The sequence below is a fragment of the Manis pentadactyla genome, chromosome X (assembly GCF_030020395.1).
Source record: "Manis pentadactyla isolate mManPen7 chromosome X, mManPen7.hap1, whole genome shotgun sequence".
Classification (NCBI taxonomy): domain Eukaryota; kingdom Metazoa; phylum Chordata; class Mammalia; order Pholidota; family Manidae; genus Manis; species Manis pentadactyla.
In genome coordinates this window covers 21,702,811-21,708,856 of record NC_080038.1, presented here as the reverse complement: position 1 = coordinate 21,708,856, position 6,046 = coordinate 21,702,811, and positions in this window count along the sequence as shown.

The following is a 6,046-nucleotide window of genomic DNA, read 5'->3' as shown; positions in this document are numbered from 1 at the left end:
GCTAATCTTACATCAGGTAAGGGAATTGTAATCAGAATACATAAAATGCTCTTTCAACTCCAGAAAAACATAAATATCACAGTTAAATGTGGGCAAAAGATCTGAATAGAGATTTCATCCAAGAAGAAAAGCAAATGAACCAAAAGCACATGAAAATAATGGGATGATGGATATATATTAAAAATTAGATTTCAATGAACTTCACAGCTCAGTATATTTATGAAAAGTCTTTGAACTGTCACTTAAAATTGGAGAATTTATGGTATATAAATTATACCTCAATAAAGTTGTATAATAATTTCTATACAGTAGCAATGAGGAAGCTGAAAATGAAATTAAGAAAACAGTAAAATTTAGAGATAGAAATTTCTTTGTTATGAAATTCATTCATATCTGCTACTTTTATTTCCAATATTAGAATCATGTTTTTGACTCTGTCTCCTTCATTCATTCATTGCTAAAAAAAAAGTGTATCACCACAGTATTCTTATAATAACCTAGATTTTTATTAAGGCAGAATTTCTGCTACATTGAATGAAGATAATGAAGGTTTTATATCAGTGAGTACACATGCAGTTTAATAGAATATATTATTTTGTTAAAACTTGTATAGGTTTCATAATTTGGCACATATCCTATAGTGCCTTCAAATAGTAGGATGCTAGATAATGCTTAATACATATATTCCTGATTAGCAGTTAACATTTGATTCAGGATTTTTTGGTGTCACATAATTATCATTTAAACATTGCCCAGCATTATAAATGTTGAGAAATTAAGCTAAATTCAGGATAACTCAAAATTAGGCTGTGAAATGCTTTATTGATTCAGACTTCTTCATCAACCTGTTCCTTAGTATTCTTAACTATACTATAGAATAATGAGTATTTGGGGTTATTTTTACTTTTTTCTTTGGATCCCAGATGATGATAAAACCACTACAGGTGGCTCTAATACCAAAGGACACTGAACTTTGAACCTAATCAACTTATATCAACCACCTAAGAATGAAAGAACTTAGCTAAAGAAATCTGGCCCATAGCATGCTCTTTCTGTGGTTGTATTTTCTTCACCATCTTTCCTTCACTGACTTCACTGATACCCAAGAGCTGTAAAATCAGTTGTATTAGAATATGTGGAACTTTTGATTACTACAGCATGCATGCAAATGATTTAATACATTCACACATTAGCTCAAGAGGTTTATTCAGTAAAGCTCTTCACACAACTTTACCTTTCCAGTTCTAACACCAAGATTGAAATTAGCTATGTCAGTATAATCTCATGAACACACACACACACACACACACACACACACACACACACACACACACACACACACAATATACTGTATCATCAATAAACCTGGTTCTTAAGGAAATTATGTACTGTCTGACATTTTCACTGCAGGTTCTGCATAATCGTGTTAATTCTCTTCTCAAATCATGAAAAAATCTTAGTGCTCATGACTTAAAACCCTTTAAGTAAACCCATTCACCCAGAATTAGGTTATATCTGCCTTTCAGTTCTTTTTATAACCTTTTTACAGTAGATTATTTTTTTATTGCTTTTGTGTTCATACATTTCTGATCATTTTATCTTTGTTCACACTTTCTGCATTGGTCTTGAGTCTCTGCTGTTCTTTCTCTCCTTTCAATACATAGTTCACAACAACTTGAGAGTTTTTAGAACTGCTCTTATATATAATGCACTCAGTAGCCTGTGTGTCTAATATAATAATCTTTTTTGCACAAAAGCGATGTTAAAAACATACAAATAATTGGAAATGTTTTATGCAAATAAAGTATAACTTATTTACACAGTATTCTCAGTTAGGAACTCATTATTTCCAACTAATACTGATCTGATTCTAACTCATTTTCAGTATCTATACAGGCATACAGAGGATATGAGGATATTTTATTTAGCTTAAGCATAAAATCACAAGTTGTTTTGCTTTTGTTTTTATAGTTAATGTTACTGTGATTTGAATATATTACCCATTTGCCATCACCGTGGGTATGGGGAGTTCCTACACTTCAGGGGTCACGTTTTCTGGTCTTTACAAGTTAATGCAATAAAGATTTTACAAGTTTTATATAGAGGAGGATTTGTGAAGCTCTAGAGGATTTTAATTTAATCTGAAAATCACTGTAAGAACAAAAATAATTTTGAAAGGCTTAAATTTTCACTGATAACTAGTCAAGACATTGTCAAGAGATGTGTAAACACTATACAAATACTTTCCTATTATTCATCAGCATTTTTTGTTTGTTTTGCTGTCCCTGCACAGACGAATGTTTAATAATCTTCCCAATCTATTTGAAATTGTTAATACTTGCTACTTGCTAATCAGCAATGCTAAGATACTCAGATCCTTTGATACTGTTATCAATAAATAATACTTAAAACAATTTACCTAGATGCCAACAGTATGTCTTTATTCTTGAAATGACATTGATTACAAATGCCAAACACCAGAAATACCTCCTTCCTTGGGTTTCTTATGTGTTAATTTAAATTCTAACTCATTCACACTAATTTTCCTCATTTTAGAGTATTTGACAACAGAGCATCTAAATCTATGAAGGCCACAGATTCTTTCCTCCACAGTTCCTACTCATTTTCCTGCTTGACTTAGGTCAGTTCATTTGAAACAGAGGTCACTTTTTGTTGGAGGTTGTCTGAATAGATGACACTTCAAAACTTAAAAAAAAAAATGGTATACAAATGGGGGTGAAAAACCAAGACAGAAAGAAGGAGACTGGCACTGCTTGCAGCTTGTCACCCCTTCCACTTCAACACTCAAACCATGACTGTGCGCATTCTCCATCATGCCTTAAACCTAAGTAAGAAAAGCCCAAGTAGACAAGAGTGGAAATCTATTCAAAGCTAGATGAAGTGCTTAATTTTTATATTAAATGACATCATTTGATGTATTGTAATTTAATACCAAAGTATTTCTTAAATGGTTTTACTATAATCATATATATTAAGCAATTTAATTAGTCTGATTTTCTTTCCCTTCACCAATTACAAAAATTTTACAAATTTTTTTTTTACAAAAAATTACACAATTTTACAAAAAATTTACAAATTTTTACAAAAAATTACACAATTTTACAAAAAGGTAGCCTTTATGCATTTACTACTTGAAAAATAACTTTTTCATCATGTCTTATATTAATAAATGGTGAACATTCCAACTCCATCTTGCATGTATTTGTGAAAAAGAGTGCATATTGTCTTGTCTTATGCACACAGATAATTGAACAGTTTGTTCTCCTCTCTTTGAGGTAGCACACTATTTCTTACTGATAAGATTTTGTATTACACAAATAAACTGGGATGTTAAACTGATATAAAATGTTTAAAGAAAACATTTAAGTAAAAATGTTTAGGTCAATGCAATGCTGTTTTAAATGCTCTCTGAAAAAGCAGCTACCAGATTCCAGATGATAGGTACTTGGGGTTTTATGTTATCACTGAATTAATAAAACCACATATAGAATGGAGACACAAAAACACACCACACCACACACACACACACACACACACACACACACACACACACACACACACACACACAAATTAAAAACAAGACAATTTGGAATTAGTCTTTCAGGTACAGGGAGCTTGCTTGAAACATAAATAAGACACTATTATAAATGCAGAGTGGTAATCTCAAAATAATAGATTATATGATCTTGACAGATGCCTTTCTTGACATAGTTTAGAATATTAGTGAGGTGAAACTGACATGTGAATTAATCTAATATCTTGCAGTAAAGGGAAGTTGTCCTCCACATTTTCTCACAAGTTCTTTCTACTAACATTATAAAACCCTAAAATAAGATGGTTTACTGAAAGTACTTTCAGATTTTTATAAAGGCGCATTCTCAAAGTACCAAGTATAACCATATTCAAAAATCAGATTTTTACTCTTGTTATTGTTGAAGTTGTTGAATGTCTCTTGTGATTTGACTCAAATAGATGTCCACATTTTCATTCTATATACTTTGAAAATATTATAATATCATATCTAAAGGTGAGTTGTATAAAAAGAATAAAAATAAGCAAAATGAAGAAAATGTCAAGAAATCTAAATGAATAAAATTAGCTCTTTTTCATGGAACCTAAAGGAATTAATATTTTCTGAGCACTAAAGTTTGGAATTAGCATTTGATCCATTGACGTATCACTGAAATGTAAAAAATATTTGGCATTCTGTTTTCCCCTTGTACCCAAATTTTCAGATAAGACCATGTTAAACACCAAAAACTAAAAGAGTTGTTGTATTTCTAAAATTTATTCAATTTATTGTATAATTAGCAATGTTAATCTGGGATGGGAAAAAAGTAGGTTTCATTTAGAAAAGCATAATTCAATGGAAATTTCCAAAACTTCATTAAACATCTAGTATATGTCAAGGGATGTGAGAAATAGAAACAATAAAATGAATAGCATATGCTCATGGAAAACTAAGCTTACCAAACTATTTAAAATATTTTAGAGTGGAAATGCTTATCTTACCAAGGTCACAATTGACAAATTCATCTAATCAAGATCACAGACGACACATCTAGAATATGTCCAGACCAAGTCTTTGCTAGTTGACTACCCAAAAAAGCAAAAGTAAATAAATCCAGTTAAGGAGATTATTAATGGTAAATCCAACATGACTGTCCTAGCAAATAGACTTCTCTATTATTTTACCAAAGACATTAAAATTCAACACATCCAAAATGAACTATCTTCCTTTTGAAATCCATTCTTTCTCTAGTTTTTCTAAGCCAGTAAGTAGCATCATCATTCACATTTTTGCCAAGAAAAATCAATTATGCCATCTCCCTTACTCCATCTGATTGACCGACCCCCTTATCCGAAGTATCACTAAGCACTTCAAATAGTTTTAGGATTTTATCCAACATTGCCCAAAGTAGCATCACTTTTTTACTACAATAACGTTTTGTCTCTTGTATAAACATTTACTTATACTTCTTCCTAATTTATTCTCCACATTTTAAAACTTTAATATATATCTAAAAACTCACATATTTAAAGATACACACATTTGAATATGTCACCCTGTTGCTCAAAACCACTTGCTCAAAAACCCATGAAAGGCTTCCCATTGTTCTTATGATAAAAACAAAAATTGTTAATCCTGTAAAATTCAATATCCTATCTACTTCATCTCCCCATAGTTTTCCAAACTTCAATAACACTGACCTTCTAGTTTTGGAAAATTATCAGCACACATTCTTCCTGGAATGTTCTCCTGTCTTACCCTATTTTGATTTAGTTCATACACATTAATATTTCAGACTTCAGCCCAAATCTAACATCTTCAAAGAAGGCCTCTGAGACTCAACCTGCCAGGTTGAGTGTCCTAGTGTAGCAATCAGGCACCAGTTAGGAAACAGAACTCACGCTGTGTAGGTCAATAGACTGGAACTGGAGTAAAGCCTAGGGAAGAAGTAGTGTCACCATATGTCAGGAATTGGAGTCACCAAATGGATACTTGAACCTCAGGGGTAGAAGCTGCCCGGTTGGAACTACAGCCAAGGAGGAAACAGAGCCACCACCAAGAGACCCTCCTAAAGCAAAGAGAGAGAGGAGGGTTAGCTTGGGCTCTCTCTGCTTTAGACCCTCCAACCTTCTGCCCCTGCCTACCACTAATGAAACCCATAAAGAAGCCAGATGTCAGAAAAGCCTGCACAGTGTTGTTTGCAGGATTAGTCCTATAATATAAAACAGAGCAAGGAAGGGAGGAAAATGGATATAAGAGCAAACAGGCAACTTACTGGCACATTCGGTTATATGCTTGCAAACATTTTCTAATTTGTCTTCCCAGAACTCTTCATGAATGTTATCTGGTTTCCCCAATAAAGTGTTAGCTCCATAGGAGAACAATCACCAATGTCTTTTTAGTATTGTAACTCTAATGCCCAGCGTGGTCCTCAAGAAATACATTGAATAAGTATAAAAAATCATTGAATCAATTAAGTAACTCTTGTGATATTTAAAACAATCTTTTAACCAC